This window comes from Papaver somniferum, chromosome 8, assembly GCF_003573695.1.
Source record: "Papaver somniferum cultivar HN1 chromosome 8, ASM357369v1, whole genome shotgun sequence".
Classification (NCBI taxonomy): Eukaryota; Viridiplantae; Streptophyta; class Magnoliopsida; order Ranunculales; family Papaveraceae; genus Papaver; species Papaver somniferum.
The window spans coordinates 8,793,818-8,813,107 of record NC_039365.1 but is presented as its reverse complement, the minus strand read 5'-3'; the positions used below and the strand labels follow the sequence as shown (position 1 = coordinate 8,813,107).

The following is a 19,290-nucleotide window of genomic DNA, read 5'->3' as shown; positions in this document are numbered from 1 at the left end:
ATCGGAAGTCAACTCAGTTACCCAAACTTCCGAATATGGGTTGTCTAACCTTCTATATTGGCCCTTGGAACCACCTAGAGCCATGGCATGGTTTGTTTTGAACTTGTAATATTCGGAGGATAATTTTTTTTTGTAAAGTCCCGAATGTACGATGGCCCAAAAATCAGAATTTAGGAAAACTGATATTTTTCAAATTTTGTACTTGAAAGAATCGGAAGTAAACACAACACCCGAACTTCCGAATATGGGTTGTCTAACCTTCTATATTGGCCCTTGGAACCACCTAAATCCATGGCATGGTTTGTTTTGAACTTGTAATATTCGGAGGATAATGTTTTTTTGTAAAGTCCCGAATGTACGATGGCCCAAAAATCAGAATTTGGGAAAAACTGATATTTTTCAAATTTTGTACTTGAAAGAATCGGAAGTAAACACAACACCCGAACTTCCGAATATGGGTTGTCTAACCTTCTATATTGGACCTTGAAACCACCTAAAGTCATGGCATGGTTTGTTTTGAACTTGTAATATTCGGAGGATAATGTTTTTTTGTAAAGTCCCGAATGTACGATGGCCCAAAAATCAGAATTTGGGAAAAACTGATACTTTTCAAATTTTGAACTTGAAAGAATCGGAAGTAAACACAACACCCGAACTTCCGAATATGGGTTGTCTAACCTTATATATTGGCCCTTGGAACCACCTAAAGCCATGGCATGGTTTGTTTTGAACTTGTAATATTCGGGGGATAATTTTTTTTGTAAAGTCCCGAATGTACGATGGCCCAAAAATCAGAATTTGGGAAAAACTGATACTTTTCAAATTTTGAACTTGCAATAATCGAAAGTCAACTCGGTTACCCAAACTTCCGAATATGGGTTGTCTAACCTTCTATATTGGCCCTTGGAACCACCTAGAGCCATGGCATGGTTTGTTTTGAACTTGTAATATTCGGGGATAATTTTTTTTTAAGTCCCGAATGTACGATGGCCCAAAAATCAGAATTTGGGAAAAACTGATACTTTTCAAATTTTGAACTTGCAATAATCGGAAGTCAACTAGTTACCCAAACTTCCGAATATGGGTTGTCTAACCTTCTATATTGGCCCTTGGAACCACCTAGAGCCATGGCATGGTTTGTTTGAACTTGTAATATTCGGAGGATAATTTTTTTTGTAAAGTCCCGAATGTACGATGCCCAAAAATCAGAATTTGGGAAAAACTATACTTTTCAAATTTTGAACTTGCAATAATCGGAAGTCAACTAGTTACCCAAACTTCCGAATATGGGTTGTCTAACCTTCTATATTGGCCCTTGGAACCACCTAGAGCCATGCATGGTTTGTTTTGAACTTGTAATATTCGGAGGATAATTTTTTTTGTAAAGTCCCGAATGTACGATGGCCCAAAAATCAGAATTTGGGAAAAACTGATACTTTTCAAATTTTGAACTTGCAATAATCGGAAGTCAACTCAGTTACCCAAACTTCCGAATATGGGTTGTCTAACCTTCTATATTGGCCCTTGGAACCACCTAGAGCCATGGCATGGTTTGTTTTGAACTTGTAATATTCGGGGATAATTTTTTTTGTAAAGTCCCGAATGTACGATGGCCCAAAAATCAGAATTTGGGAAAAACTGATACTTTTCAAATTTTGAACTTGCAATAATCGGAAGTCAACTCAGTTACCCAAATTTAATATGGGTTGTCTAACTATATTGGCCCTTGGAACCACCTAGAGCCATGGCATGGTTTGTTTTGAACTTGTAATATTCGGAGGAATTTTTTTTTGTAAAGTCCGAATGTACGATGGCCCAAAAATCAGAATTTGGGAAAAACTGATACTTTTCAAATTTTGAACTTGCAATAATCGGAAGTCAACTCAGTTACCCAAACTTCCGAATATGGGTTGTCTAACCTTTATATTGGCCCTTGGAACCACCTAGAGCCATGGCATGGTTTGTTTTGAACTTGTAATATTCGGGGATAATTTTTTTTGTAAAGTCCCGAATGTACGATGGCCCAAAAATCAGAATTTGGGAAAAACTGATACTTTTCAAATTTTGAACTTGCAATAATCGGAAGTCAACTCAGTTACCCAAACTTCCGAATATGGGTTGTCTAACCTTCTATATTGGCCCTTGGAACCACCTAGAGCCATGGCATGGTTTGTTTTGAACTTGTAATATTCGGGGATAATTTTTTTTTGTAAAGTCCCGAATGTACGATGGCCCAAAAATCAGAATTTGGGAAAAACTGATACTTTTCAAATTTTGAACTTGCAATAATCGGAAGTCAACTCAGTTACCCAAACTTCCGAATATGGGTTGTCTAACCTTCTATATTGGCCCTTGGAACCACCTAGAGCCATGGCATGGTTTGTTTTGAACTTGTAATATTCGGGGATAATTTTTTTTGTAAAGTCCCGAATGTACGATGGCCCAAAAATCAGAATTTGGGAAAAACTGATACTTTTCAAATTTTGAACTTGCAATAATCGGAAGTCAACTCAGTTACCCAAACTTCCGAATATGGGTTGTCTAACCTTCTATATTGGCCCTTGTAAAGTCCCGAATGTACAACACAAATCATTGTCATTTATCTGCTCTTCTTTACTTTACGACCGTGACTACCTCCCAGTCCTGCACGACCACGGGTTTGAGCACCTTCAGTTGGAGCAGCTTCAGTTGGAGCACCTTCAGCGCTCGATGAAGCTCGAGTTCTTTTACCCGTCTTTGATACTGCCACCTTGGGCGGATGCCTCTTCGTGACTTTCTCCCCAAACTGGGCAGCATAATCTTCGTTATCCATATTATCAACTAGGTCTCTAGCCTCTTTGATCTTCTCAGCTGGCATGGGATCTCCGCTCTTCAGGCATGCAGTTAACATTTTGGAAACACGCTTGAACCTATTCACCTGTTTTTTATACGTAATGACATAACATCAAACGGTAATTACCTAAGATTTATAGGAATAATATAAAATGAACAAAAATATAAGAACACGCACCAGTCTATCATAACCAGCTGGTTTGTCTTTGATGATACAATTATAACTTGAACCCGCCGCAGTAGTGTTGGATTTGATTTCACGGATAACCAAAGGATGTGATACGTTGTTATACCAACTCATATAGTCTGGAGAATTTTCATCACCTCGGGTGGTTCGTCTACCAGTGTCGATAATGAAGTCATTCCTCTTATCCCAGTTATCAAGAACAGTAGGTGGGCCTGTGTGAACAATCGTGAGATTGTCACCACTAGAAGAGCACAACTCCAACTCCAATTTGTAGTAATCCCCCATTTCCTCCACAGGTTGATGTTGTATATACCCGTGTTGTCGCATCACCCTAGAGGGGTTATACATCACATATCTGTGGGGTGCCACAATGGTCCAAAATAAAGGGACAAGTCCGACCGAACATTTATATGCCCACTGGCTCGATCTTCCTTGTATGGATCAAAGCATACGTCGAGGCCTTCAATTGGTCCAAAATCTCCCTCATGCGAATCAACTGCTGCTCTTTTGTCCTAGAACGGTTGTCTTCAAATATATACTTTGTTCCTCTAGGAGTACCTTTGCACCACCCCGGGTTCTCTCCGGCCAACTTCAGGATAGGGAAGTGGTCATAGATCCATGCCTATATACATAAGAAACCAAGTTTTAGTAAATAGATTGTGTATATTCGGTAGTAATTTCCAAACATTATTTGATTATATAATCGGAAATAAAACTAAGTACCTATCCACCGAATAACCAACATTCGGAAATAGATATGGATCATTTCCTAACGAATATGCGTCATTTGGAGTTCAGTAACCTATAGTTTTTCTGGCCTGTATATTCGGTTCTAATATCAAAGAATATTTCCGATTATATATAATCGGAAAACAAAATAAGTACCTAGCCACCGAATAACCAACATTCGGAACAAGAGATGGATCATTTCTACCGAATATGCGTCATTTGGAGTTCAGTAACCTATAATACTTTGGCCTATATATTCGGCAGTAACTCCCCAAGACTAAACTCTGATTCTAAACAATTTGAAGTAAAACTAAGTAACATGTTCCCGAATATGCATAGTTTGGAGTTATGAATATGCATCATATGTATTGTCTACCGATTAACTATAGAGTAAGTTATAGAGTTAAAGAAAAAACCTGCAATAGATCCACGTTCCCGGCAACTTGGCAGGTTCCTAGCCTCTAAGCCTTTCTCAACTCTTCCATCAAGAATGCTAGGCACGCCGTGCCCCAAGAATAGTCACCGACTTCATGGAGAGGATCCAAAAGTTGTATAAGGTTGGCGTCGATCCGGTTGCCAGAAGTATTGGGGAATATGACACATCCCAATACACAAAGGAGATATGCGGTGGCAGCGTGGTTCACTTGCTCATCAGTTAACGTTCCATTCTTTTCCTTCTCCAAGGTGCCTGGGAACATATTCATCAAAGCTGTAATGTTGATCTATCTTGTTCTGTAACTTTCATGCCTCCTAAACTCTGCTGTTGTTGTCTATTCATCCCAACCTAAGCACTTTTTAGTTAGAGCATAAAGTTGTGCCCAACTTAACTGCTTTGTGTAGTTAAACTTCACAGCTGTGCCTTGGTCGGGAAGGTTAAGAATCTGCACAACATCATCCGGGGTAATCGTCATCTCCCCAAACGGCATATGGAAAGTATCAGTCTCAGGATAGATTCTCTCCACGAACGCCGATATGGCCACACGATCATGTTCCAACAATGAATTCTCGGCGGCATTAGCTAACCCCGAGTTGGCAACAATTGACTTGAACCTTTCACATTCACCGGATAAAGGCCACGCAAGCATTTTTGTTGGTGCGGCGGTAGGTTTGAGTAGACGGACCGCATCTTGATGATCCTATTAAAGTACATAAAAAAATCCTTAATACAAATATTACGATATAACACATAGACAATACATTAATAAAAAATAGTAATTTTATTACCTCGGTTTCGTATATTTCTCTGGCCCATGAGTCTTTGTATCCAAATAGCAATTTTCCTCCATCCGCCGGTAGCCCAAGGATTGTGCCTGCTGGAATACCCTTCTTCTTCAAGTGTTGAGGGACAAGATGTGATGCTTTCTTAGCAATATCCTTCTTTACACCATATTTTCCTTTTTTGGCTTTTTGGGTACCACTTGGTTGTCCTTCTTCTTCTACTCTTGGCACTGGATCAACTGGTTCAATTTCATGGTGGGGTGTAACTTGTGGAGCAGTTGGTTCTGCACTTTGTTGAGCGGCTTGTTCAACACTTGGTTGCACCCCTTGTTCACTTCCTTGTTGTTCTACACTTTGTTCAGCACTTGGTTGCACTCCTTGTTGACTGCTTTGTTCTTGTAAGCTTTGCTGAGCACTTGAATTATCTTTGGCACTCCTTTCCCTCCTAGTACTAGCTGTCACTTTCTTCCTCCTTTCTCGATTTTGTCTAAACAACAAAGAAAGGAACAATATTTACAAACTATACAATCGGAAGACAAAGTATGGAAATATAACCCGAATGTACACATTCGGACGTAAGAAGACACATACTGTTCCCGAATACAAAACAATCGAAAGCTAACTAAACATATTTACAAACGAATATGCATCAATTGGAGTTCAGAAGCTCTAAATTTTTCATCCTACACAATCGGAAGACAAAGTACACAACTATAACCCGAATGAACAAATTCGGAAGTAAGAAGACACATATTTTTCCCGAATGAAAAACAATCGGAATATAACTAAACATGTTTACAACCGAATATTCATCAACTGGAGTTCAGAAACTCTAAAATTTTATCCTACACAATCAGAGGTATAAAACATTATATTGTCTTCCGAATAAATACTGGCCCCAAAATGGGATTTTTCTTATATCAGAAATTTTGAGATTTTTTCAATATATATATATTCGGTAGTGAGTGTACTTCCGAATACTGTGTGTCTACTTAAATATATTCGGGAGACAAAAAATTCATTAAACTACCGATTATTACCAGTTTGTATCCAGGAAGATATGGCCAACAATATTCGGCCGATAACCATTAAATATTTCTCCCGAATACTGTCGATGTTCTTGAGAAATGAAGAACACGACTATATTCGGAAGTAAATAAGCATGAATATCGCCCGAATCTGGATAAATAACCGAAAACCCTAGAAATTTTTTTTCTCGATTCGTCGAATTAAGGCGAAATAAACCCCCAAAATGATAGATTCTTACCTAATTGGGGCCCTTTGAAGTTGACGAAGTGTTTGACTATCGGAATTGCAACCACCGACTACATCGACGGGTACTTCTTCTTCGCGTTCTTCCCGTTCTTCTTCATTTGCAGCAACAATCTCTTTATTTCTTGCTAAAATACCAATCTTTGGATCGATACCCCGAGCAACGTTTTTGGTTCTAGGTCTGTAGATTTCATTTCCCTTATCCATTGTTTTATAAACGAATCGACGATGTTTTGATTTTACGATTCGCGAAGATATTTCGGTTGAACACAAGAATGAGGGAAAGTTTTTTTTTCTTCCACAATCGGAAGATAATATGAAACTGGAAGAAGAAGAGTTGAAATGAGTAGAATTTTTTTTGATTTGGTTTTTATACAGTTTTACCAGAAGGACATTTATGTAACTTCAATATCATATAAGGTACCTGATAGACGCATTTATGTGTCTAATTTGTCCTCAATATTTCGTATTGTTAGTACTCGTTTTCGTCCTAATTTTGGTGTTTTATGTATTTGTAGGCATTTTTGGGAATAAAACATTTTTTGGAAAATTCGGCTCGAAAAGTTGATTTTGGCACCTGGAGGACACATGTTATGCGGACTCTCTACTTTGGATAAGGGGCACCCACTTGATAAGGGGTGACCACTTGATATTCGCATCCCTGAACTGGATAGGGGGAGGTCATCTTCTTTGTTTGAATTCTTTTTTTGGCGGGAAAGAAGTGTTTCGCGTCTGACAGTTAGGAATCGAGATTTTGGGCTATCCATGAAGAGATTAAAGCTATGATTTCTCTTGGGCTTGTTTCTTAACCCTCATCAGGCGAGGTAAGGGTCTTGGAGTGGATCCAAATTGTCTGGATAAGACGATCAAGAGCTAAACAGGGTATACGTGAATATTCTGGGAGATATTCTCGAGAATTTGTTCACAACAGGGACCGGGAATATCTCTGGTGATTGGTTCGGATATATGGAAGTTATTTGAGAATATATTCACTGCGACGTTGGCTTCTATGTTTAGAAGATATACAAGGAAATCTCGGTGATTCCTGTGAGAGTAAAGAGAAAATATTCTTGCATTCAACCGAGAGGATTCAGAGTTATGACGGGATATTTTCATCCCCTGTTGGCTATATAAAGAGGTTACGAGACTCAGAGAAGGTTGTCGAGAGTTTGGGGTCGATTGGGAGACCACAGGGAGGTTGCAGAGGCGAAGAGAAGAACTGCAGGAAAGTTTCCTGCTTCTGTTGAAGAAGAAGAAGGAGAAGACGAAGAACAGACGTCCCAGGACCGTCGTTCTTCAACAGTGTCAACTGAAGCAGATAAGTATCGTTGTTTTACAGCAGTACACTTCTATCGTTGATTTTTGGACGCCTTTTGTGGGTCGTAGATTCACTGTTTTATATTTTTTCACTCTTTTAATCAAATTTTGAGCATCAATTATGTATTTTGAGAACATGATTAATATGATTAGCTAAACCCCAACACTGGGATGATGGAGGAAGCCGTTCTTTACGCATATGATAATTATATTAATTCTTTTTTTTTTTGACTACTTGCACTTTTTATTAATCGATTTATGATTTTTCTTAATTGGTTGTGATATCGTATGATGATGTATGCTTGGTCGTAGTGCTTTTGATGCGTCATGCTAGTGATATACAATAAATATTCTAAAAATCTACCTTGGCAAGAATGAGAGTCCTTATGATTTGAGCTATAATTGTCTCGAATAAATATATGAATTGTGTGAATGATTAATGGTGGAATCCTGTGTCCTAGTGTCTCTTGATCCTGTGACAAATATTGTGTATATATTTTTGTTTTTTAAATCTTTACAAGTCCGAGCAACGAACTCTTATTTACTGCACGAAAAATACTACAACAGTACCCCTTAACTAGAGTCTTTGGCTGGGTATAAATTGATGGCCCCTAAATCTTTTCGGGTGGCCCCTAAAAACACGAGGTTTGTTTTTGGCACTTTATATATTGGCACCAAAGTAAATTATAGATGTTGACTTGAGAATGCCACGAAACTAAAGTAAACATGTACCGGTTGGTGCCAGATAATGTGGAGTAGTAACTTTGTCGTTCTACATTCAGCATCTCCTTACCTTTGTTGTTCTACATATGTGAGTAGTAACTTTAAGTAATTGGATGATTTGGCAGTATACGGTCTTAGCCATGATTGACTAAATTCCCGAAGTTACCGTTTGCATTCATCAAGTATACGCAAAGCCCATCACACTGATTGGCTATAAAAGTATTTCAGTGAATCTCATTTACTTGTATTTTATGAACTCAAATAAATACATTTAGACATCTCTGGATAACAAAATAAACAACTCTCACATCCAAAAATCCAAACATAGATATAATCTCAAATTAAACCTAACCGGAATAAGATGTCATAGCAAAGACACTACACCAAAACCAGAATTTTATAACAATGCAATCTGTCACAGTTTATTTTTCAGTCACAGATACATCTGTGATAAATCCTGTAACAGTTATAACTGTTATTAAATTTTGTATTCGTGATATTAATAAGGAATATTAAATTCTTTTATTAGTCACAATAATATTTGTTGATAATTTTACAGACAATTATAATTCAAAGTAATGATTCCACCCAAATATTTCACCACATCTAAAACAACTCCAATATTATAGCACTTTGAATTTTACTTGTCACTAATTTTCCCACATTTGTACAATTTAACAATTATATTTCATTTCTATAAATCAAGATACATTTTTATTTTTATTTTTAATTTTCTTAATATTAGAAAACAGGATCAAGAACAAGTCAACAAGCAATGACTTTATAGAAATTTGACTTTGACATATCTGCTTCTTCCGAAGACGGTGAAAATTACCAGACTATCCTTATCAGAATAAGTGTAGTAAAAGTTCTGAAGATTGTGAAAATGACCAGACTATCCTTATCAGAAATAAGTAAAGTAAATATTATAGACTGTTAAAACGACCATATTACCCTTAATGGAAAAAAGTGCAACAAAATATTACGCAGACTGTAAAAATTACCAGACTACCCTTATCAGAAATAAATAAAGTAAATATTATAGACTGTGACAATGACCATATTACCCTTAATGGAACTAGTGCAATAAATATTATGGAAACTGCGAAAATAACCAGACTACCCTTATCGGAAATAAGTAAAGTAAATATTACAGACTGTGAAAATAATCATACAACCCTTATAAGAACTAAGTAAAGAAAATATTGCAGACTGTGAAAATAACCATTTTACTCTTACTGGAAATAAGTGCAATAAATATTATGGAGACTGTGAAAATGACCAGACTACCCTTATTGGAAATAAGTAAAGGAAATATTACACATTTTGAAAACGACCATTTACCCTTACTATGAAAATGACCATATTACCCTTACTAGAAATAAGTGCAATAAATATCATGAAGACTATGAAAATGACCAAACTACCCTTGTCAGAAATAAGTAAAGTAAATATTACATACTATGAAAATGACTATTTTACCCTTATTGGAAATAAGTGTAATAAATATTCTAGAGACTATGAAAATGACCAGACTACCCTTATCAGAAATAAGTAAAGTAAATACTACAGACTGTGCAAACGACCATATTACTCTTACTGGAAATAAATGCAATAAATATCATGGAGACTGTGAAAATGACCAAACTACCCTTATAAAAAATAAGTAAAGTAAATATTACAAACTGAAAATGACCGTATTACCCTTACTGGAAATAGATGCAATAAATATCATGGAGACTATGAAAATTACAAAACTACCCTTATCAAAAATAAGTAAAATAAATATTACAGACTATGAAAATGACCACTTTACCCTTATTGGAAACATATGCAATAAATATTATGGAGACTGTGAAAATGACCAGACTACCCTTATTGTAAATAAGTAAAGTAAATATTACAGACTGTGAAAATGACCATGTTACCCTTATGGGAAATTAGTGCAATAAATATTATTGAGAGTGTGAAAATGACCGGACTACCCTTATTAAAAATAAGTAAAGTTAATATTTCATACTATGAAAATGACCATATTACCCTTACAAGAAATTAATGATATAAACATCGTGGAGACTATAAAATGATCAAACTGCCCTTATCAAAAATAAGTCAAGTAAATATCAGTCTTTGAAAATGACCATTTTACCCTTACTGGAAATAAGGTTAATAAATGTTATGGAGACTGTGAAAATGACCAAACTACCCTTATCGGAAATAAGTAAAGTAAATATTACAATCTATGAAAATGCCATATTACCCTTAATGGAAATTAGTGCAATAAATATTATGGAGACTGTGAAAATGACCAGACTATCCTTATCGGGAATAAGTAAATTAAGTATTACAAACTGTGAAAATGACCATATTACCCTTAATGGAAATTAGTGCAATACTCTGAACATGACAAGACTAGCCTTATTAAAAAAATTAAAGTTAATATTGCAGACTTTGAAAATAACCATATTACCCTTATTAGAAATTATTGCAACAGATATCATGGAGACTATAAAAATGGCTGAACTGCCCTTATCAAAAATAAGTAAAGTAGATATTATAGTCTGTGAAAATGACCATTTTAACTTAGTGGAAATAAGTGCAATAAATGTTATGGAGACTATGAAAATGACCAGACTACGCTTATCGGAAATAGGTAAAGTAAATATTACAAACTGTGAAAATGACCATACTAACCTTAATGGAAATTAGTGCAATAAATATTATGGAGACTGTGAAAATGACTAGACTATCCTTATTGTAAATAAGTAAAGTAAATATTACAGATTGTGAAAATGACCATATTATCCTTATTGTAAATAAGTAAAGTAAATATTACAGATTGTGAAAATGACCATATTATCCTTATTGGAAATAACTGCAGTAAATATTATGAAGACTGTGAAAATGACCATTTTACCCTTACGGACGGAAAGGTAAAATGGTCATTTTTCGGTAAGGGTAAAATGGTCATTTTCACAGTCTATAATATTTACTTAACTTACTTCCGATAAGGGTAGTCTAGTCATTTTCTTTGTTACCATGATATTTATTGCACTAATTTCTAGTAAAGGTAATTTGGTCATTTTCATTGTTAGTGATATTTACTTTACTTATTTCCGATAAGTGTAGTCTGGTCATTTTTACAGTCTCCATAATATTTAGTGCACTTATTTCCCCTAAGGGTAAAATGCTCATTTTCACAGACTGTAATATTTACTTTACTCATATCCGAAAAGAGTGATCTGGTCATTTTCCCAGTCTCCATAATATTTATTGCACTTATTTCCAGTAAGGGTAGTATAGTCATTTTCACTGTCTATAATATTCACTTTACTTATTTCCGATAAGGATAGTCTGGTCATTTTGACAGTCTCCATAATATTTATTGCACTTATTTCAAGTAAGGATAATATAGTCATTTTCACAGTCTGGATTGTTTACTTTATTTATTTTTTATAATGGTAGTCTGGTCGTTTTCACAATCTCCAACGTACTTATTTCACTAATTTCCAGTAAAGGTATTATGGTCATTTTCACCGTTTGTGTGATATTTATTGCACTTATTTCCAATAAGGGTAGTTTGGTCATTTTGACAGTCCCCATAATATTTATTGCATTTACTTCCAGTAAGGGTAAAATAGTCATTTTCACAGTTTACAATATTTTCTTTACTTATTTTTGATAAGGGTAGTTTGGTCATTTTCACTGTCTCCATGATATTTATTGACTTATTTCTAGTAAGGGTAATATGGTCATTTTCACAATCTGTAATATTTATTTTAGTTATTTCCGATAAGGGTAGTATGGTCATTTTAACTATCTACATGATATTTATTGCGTTAATTCCTAGTAAGGGTAATATGGTCATTTTCAGTGTCTGTGTGATATTTATTGTACTTATTTGTGATAAGGGTAATATGGCCATTTTGACAATCTGCAATGTTTATTTCATTAATTTTCTATAAGGGTAGTATGGTCATTTTCACCATCTACATGATATTGCACTAATTTCTAGTAAGGGTAATATGGTCATTTTCACTGTTTGTACTTTTTACTTTACTTAATATGGTCATTTTCTTAATCTGTAATATTTACTTTACTTATTTCCGATAAGGGTAGTCTGGTCATTTTCACTCTAGTAATCTTTGAACTTGTGATGTTCAATTCTGATGTTACAGGTTACAAAAGTTAGAAACTCAGGTCTAACTCTAGTAACTGATGTTCATCCGAATCAAAAAACTCAGTTCTAACTCTGGTAATCTTTGAACCTGTGATGTTCAATTCTGATATATTTCGTCTTCAGTTCATCCGAACGGGAAACTCAAGTCTAACTCTAGTAATCTTCGAAACTAGGATGTTTAAATCTCATATATTTCATCTTCAGTTCTCTTGTCTAATTATGGTTTAAGTCCAGGGGCAAAATGGCCATTTTATAAAATTTTCCAACTAATGGAAAAATAGACTTTCACTAACTTTCGGGCAAGGGGTAAAATAGTCATTTTTCTAGTCTCTGAAACATTTACTACACTTATTTCCCATAAGAGTAGTCTGGCCATTTCCACAGTCTTAGGATATTTATTGTACTTATTTCAAATAAGGGTAGTCTGGTCATTTTCACAATCTGCATAATATTTAGTTCACAAATTTCCATTAATGGTAATATGGTCATTTTCACTGTCTGTAATATTTATCTTACTAATTTCAGATATGGGTACTTTGGTAATTTTCACAGTCTCCATAATATTTATTGCACTTATTTCCAGTAAGGGTATTATAAACATTTTCATAGTTTGTTATATTTACTTTACTTATTTCTGATAAGGGTAGTCTGGTCATTTTCACAGTCTTCATAATATTATTTGCACTAATTTCCATTAAGGGTAATAAGGTCATTTCATAATCTGTAATATTTACTTTACTTATTTCCTATAAGCGTAGTCTGGTCATTTTCCCTGTCTCCATAATATTTTTTGCATAAATTTCTAATAAGGGTAATATGGTCATTTTCACAGTCTGTAATAATTACTTTACTTATTTCCGATAAGGGTAGTGGGGTCATTTTCACAGTCTCAATAGTATTTATTGCACTAATTTCCATGAAGGGTAATATGGTCATGTTCACAGTCAGTAATATTTACTTTACATATTTCCGATAAGGGTAATCTGGTCGTTTTCACAGTCTCCATAATATTTATTGCACTAATTTTTATTAAGGGTAATATGGTCATTTTCACAGTCTGTAATTTTTATTTTACTTATTTCTGATAAAGGTAGTCTGGTCATTTTGATAGTCTCCATAATATTTGTTGCACTAATTTCTATGAAAGGTATATGGTCAGTTTCACAGTCAGTAATATTTACTTTACTTATTTCCGATAAGGGTAGTCTGGTTATTTTTCATAGTCTCAATGATATTTATTGTACTTACTTCTAGTAAGGGTAATATGGTCATTTTCATCTCCAGTTCATCCGAACAAGAAACTCAGGTCTAACTCTAACAATCTTTGAACCTGTGATTTTCAAATCTGATATATTTCGTCTTCAGTTCATCCGAATGAGAAACTCAGGTCTAACTCTAGTAATCGTTGAACCTGTGATGTTCAATTCTAATGTATTTCGTCTTCCGTTCATCCGAACGAGAAACTAAGGTCTAACTCTAGTAATCTTTGAAACTGTGATGTTCAATTCTGATATATTTCGTCTTCAGTTCATCCAAACGAGAAACTCATGTCTAACTCTAATAATCTTTGAACCTCTGATGTTCAATCCTGATATATTTTAGTCCTCAGTTCATCCGAACGAGAAACTCAGGTCTAACTCTAGTAATCTTTGAACCTGTGATGTTCAATTCTGATATATTGCGTCTTCAGTTCATCCGAACGAGAAACTCGGGTCTCACTCTAGTAGTTTTTTAACGTGTGATGTTCAATTCTGATACATTTCGTTTTCATTTCATCCGAACGAGAAACTAAGGTCTAACTCTAGTAATCTTTGAACCTGTGATGTTCAACACTGATGTATTTCATCTTCTGTTCATCCGAACGAGAAACTAAGGTCTAGCTCTAATAATCTTTGAACCTCTGATGTTCAATCCTGATATATTTTAGTCCTCAGTTCATCCGAACGAGAAACTCAGGTCTAACTCTAGTAATCTTTGAACCTGTGATGTTCAATTCTGATATATTGCGTCTTCAGTTCATCCGAACGAGAAACTCATGTCTAACTCTAGTAGTTTTTGAACTTGTGATGTTCAATTCTGATATATTTCGTTTTCATTTCATCCGAACGAGAAACTCAGGTCTAACTCTAGTAATCTTTGAACCTGTGATGTTCAATCCTGGCATATCTCGTCTTCAGTTCATCCGAATGAGAAACCCAGGTCGTCCTTTAGTAATCTTTGAACTTGGGATGTTCAAATTTGATACTCCCTCTGTCTTTTTTTATCTGTCCTAATTTCTACTTTGGTCCGTCTTTTTTATCTGTCCGCTCTGTTTATAAACATATTTTTCTATTAAACTCTCAAATATAGCCTTTATTTTTTTATAATTATAGGATCATTTTTAATATAAACTTATTCAAAGTTTTTATATATATATATATTCAATATCTTTGCATTAATCATCATTCCTATTTTATATAAAAACTTTTATGGATATATATAAAATTCCTGATAAAACTTCTACTTATTCTTACATAATTTTAGTTTTGGTAATAGTGTAACATTGAATAGGACTAGTCAAGGGTTAGTCATGACATTTTATAGGATTTTCTTAATATTTTGACAAAGTCAATTAGAACTGTTAATTTAGGACGGAGGGAGTATATTTCATCAGTAATCTTTGAACCCCGGGATGTTCAAATCTGATAAATTTCATCTTCATCCGAATGAGAAACTCAGGTCCAACTCTAGTAATTTTTAAATCAGGGATATTCAAATCTGATAAATTTCATTGATACTTTTACATATTCAGATCATGGGTGTCACATTGTATTTTTTTTGTTGGGATACTGTCACATTGTTCAGGGTGTTATAAAACAACCCACCACTTTTAAAACGGTGGTGCTATTCACAGCACAAAGACACCACACTACTCACAACTCAGGACATCTAAACCCCACATCTCTAAAATGGTGAACCTTTTTATCCAGCGGTGGGTCCTGGCTGAAAGTCATGAACCAATACTCTTGCAACACCTAGCGTTTGAGCTGTGAATAGAGCTCTAAGTGGAGCTGTGAATAGCATTTCCGCTTTTAAAACAGCAAAAACCGTTCGATGGATTTTATTTTTTACACGTGGCAAGAAACTAACTATCCGATCTTTTGATACCAATTAGATTGACGTCCAAGGAAATAATCGTCCAGCTTACCTATACTGTAACACAGTGAAGGTTGGGTGTGGGAAACACACCATAAAAGTGAAGATGAAACCCAAATCTAACCTAATTTTTCTTTCACTCCGCCTCTTTTAGTTCGCAGTGTTCCTTTTTCTCCCAAACCTTAAATCAAATCAGATTCTTCAATCTCTTGGCCGATCATAATCAACCACACCTTATTGTGATTCACTAGCAGTTCGTATGAGTTCAGGGAAACCTCATCACAATTTGAAAAAAAAAAAAATTATCACCGAATCTTCAGTTTACAAAATCAACAACAAATCAACCAAATCTTAAGTAAAATGTTTTGCAGTCACCGAAATAACAATTATCCTATTCGTGAAGCTAGCGGTGCAAAGAACTACCAGATTTGATAAATGGGTTTGTAGCTATTTTTCTCATACTTCTTTTTATTTTTCAGATCTGAGAAGTTCATAATGAGGATAGTCTTTTGGGTTTCAATGTATCTTAATGTAATAATCTGATTATTTATTTTGGTTTATTGAAACAGGAAGTTGAAGAGAGGATAGTCTTGAAGCTTCTAAGAGTTATTTCTGAAGTTTGAAGCCTAACTTGTTCAGATCCGTAGAGAGTTGAAGAGTCTCTAACAAACCCCCAATTTCTTACTCTTTTTATAATTTTTTTCCCTCATTTTTTTCATCAAAATCTGAAGTAATGGGTATAGGGATTTGATTAGATTAGCCATTTAGTTCTTCTCAAAATCTATGCTACCAGATCAAGTTCAAATAACTACGATTGAAATCCATTCAAGGTTCTTTTAATGATGGTGTGGTAGTGGTGATGAACTAAGAATAATTGTTTCAAATGAAAGATTTGAGTAAGTTACTTCAATTTTGGTTTTCTTTTGTTTTATCTTTATGGGCTTTAGTTTTCAATTGAAAATTTGGTTTTATGTTGATTGTAGGAAGGTTATTGGTCTAATTTTCTGTTGTCTGGACTCGTTCGTTAAGACAATTGAGGTGTGGAAACAAGAGACTATATTGAGCAAAAGACCAGCAGCAAAATTGCACTTTGAGTCTTAGAGAAAAATCCTGAAAGAACAGGAAAAGGGGTAAAAATTCTTATTGTATTCTTTACTTGTACTTCAGTAATGGCAGGGCTAATTTGTTGGGGTTGCATGATAATCTTGCAGAATGTGGTTCTTTAGTTTTGGATCTTGTTGGTTTTAACTTGCTTACGTTATTTTGCTTAATTTGTTTTAAGAAAGAAGTTGGGTTGTTTGTGTACTATGTAGGGTGCTCAAAATTTTGGTCATAGTAGTAACGATAAATCTCCTTGTTCTGTACAAACATTTTTAATTTACTCATCAATTGTTGCTGAATAAATTATATAAATCATATGTTTTCATTGTATTTGAGTTATGGTGTTTTCTAACATTGCGATTGTTACCCTCTTACCTTAGCTGTTTTAATCATATAACGCAACTTGAAGTGTTGGTTATCTCATTTCGTTGGTTAAGTGGATCTGATTCAGATTGCAAATTAAATAAAACTACTTAAACAATCTAAGGTAGCTATGGTAAAATGATACATATCTTCTGAGTTTTCTGATGCTTAAATTGTTTCTGTAGTGTGTCCTAGAGGGATACAATGGGACGGTGATGGCTTATGGACAGACTTGCACATGGAAGACATTTACTCTTGGACTGCTCGGAGAGGAGAGGAAGATACTGCAGCTCGTGGTAGTATGGTTCGAGCGATGGAGGATATCTTAGCTGATGTTCCTCCAAGCGGATTATGTGTCAATTTCTTAGTCGCAGGTTGTTAACCTCATTTTTTTGGGTGCTTGGTTTTAGTTTTAGTTTCAGTTCCTGTTTGCTTGTTTTGTTTGCTAATTAAGTTCAGTGAACAGATTAAAGCTATGTGACACATGGTAGAAAACAGTCCACATGAAGTCACAAGGTTGCTTCGAGATTCTTTTGGAGGTAATCCATTCTTAGGGTATCTTGTTTCAATTTGCATTTCATTTTGCTATTGGAGGATATATATTGCCTGCCACACACTTTAGTTGGATGTTTTTATTGATTTACTACTCCTGTACACTAATTTGTATCTGCAATTAAGTTCATATGCATGTCAATATATGATTATGTATCTTCTATCCGTACCAGGCGCAATAAGAACCTCATTGGTTGTTACGATCAGGCCATCTCCCGTCATTGGGGAGACACTTTAAGTACATTTATCGTGTTTGGAAAACAGGTGTTTTCTTTTTATTTTTTGCATAATCTCCATGTTCAGTTCCTCTAATTGCAAGTGTCATGGTTGTAGACATGTGCTTATATTTTAGGTCTTGCAATCCTTAAAACGGAAGGTAACTTGTATTTGAGTCTTCGACCGGAAAACTTATTTGTTGAACTTAAATTATAGTAGCTTTACAAGCTTTAATGTAAATGCTTGATGTCTTTTCTTACGTTCAACTAACTGTATTAGAACTTTGGAAGTTTTCTAACATTCATTCATTCTTAACTAAGGCTATGAAAGTGGAGAATATGGTGGAAGGCAGCAGAAAGTATTCCATGGTGAGCTTGAAAGAATAGCTGTAGAAGCACAAGGTCGTGTCTCTGAGGAGCTATTCATAAGCATTGGAGGTGAATTATTTAGCCTTTTAGTTACTTCGACATTAAATTTGAGATATAATGTTGACTTCTTATTAAATGTATATTTCATATGAAATACAAACTATCTTTTTGTAGGGAATCCCGGTTTGTGTTCATGAAGGCGTGGTGATGCAACTGCATTTAATGCATCTAGATCGCTCTTAGGTCTGTGCCTACTGCTGGTGGTGTTAAGATCTCGTGCTGATACCACTTTGGAATTTTCGCTATTCGGTAAATTTTTGCTCTTGGAAAATTCATTATGGGTTTTTGTAGTTACTTAGTTTCCAATGGGTAGGTTGTGTGCATGTGGAATGTGCCTGGTAGTTGTTCTTTTATCTTTGGTATTGGTTATTTAACTAACAAATCATGTACGTCTTTTAGTTGTATACTTGTATGATTTCTTTAAGCATACCATTCATGTATAACTATGTATTCGTCTAAGTAGTGTCCTCTACTTGTTTCCTTTTGTACTCTTTGCTGGGAGTGTCTTTAGTTTTGATTAATGGTCTAGAATTATGTGAGATGATATTTTTCTAAGCTCGTTACATGGTATGATACATATAATAAACTTGAAAAATCATATCATTAATTTGTATATTTTTGTTCTCTTGTAACTTCTTCTCACATTGTGATCTGAAGTTGTCTTTATTGAAGTTGGGCTTGTTTCTGTTTGGTTGCAGCTCATGAGTGTTGGCTTGATCCTTCACATGGCAAAGGCTCAGAAGATAGTTGATGGTGGTCTTTGGAGCAGTTGCAGTATGAAGTATATGTGTGGAAGAACCCTGATTTTGGGTATGCCAAAATCTTCTTAGGCATATAAAGCACAAGTCCTAACTTGGGTGACCTTATAAGGGGTACCCTATGGGGTGGTTCAATTATTTATATGCCCTTAAATCCTTTAAATTACTATTAATCTATCCCTAACCCTAATACAAAACCTATAATCAACTACACCTAAAATCAATTTCATTCACCTTCTTCTTTTTCCTCTCCACAGCCGAACTCATTCACCCTTCCCT

General features: G+C 34.9%; 1 long non-coding RNA gene across 2 annotated transcripts; it reads left to right on the top strand.

Moving 5' to 3' along the window:
- Window positions 1-15,735: 15,735 nt before the first annotated feature.
- On the top strand, window positions 15,736-19,260 carry LOC113301338. Of its 2 annotated transcripts, XR_003336233.1 has the most exons (9): window positions 15,736-16,032; window positions 16,163-16,489; window positions 16,577-16,723; window positions 17,243-17,431; window positions 17,524-17,596; window positions 17,783-17,873; window positions 18,146-18,262; window positions 18,368-18,502; window positions 18,952-19,260. It is a non-coding gene; the product is annotated as an uncharacterized LOC113301338 (long non-coding RNA). The 2 variants fall into 2 exon arrangements; XR_003336232.1 differs by lacking the exon at window positions 17,783-17,873.
- The last annotated feature ends 30 nt before the right edge of the window (window positions 19,261-19,290 follow it).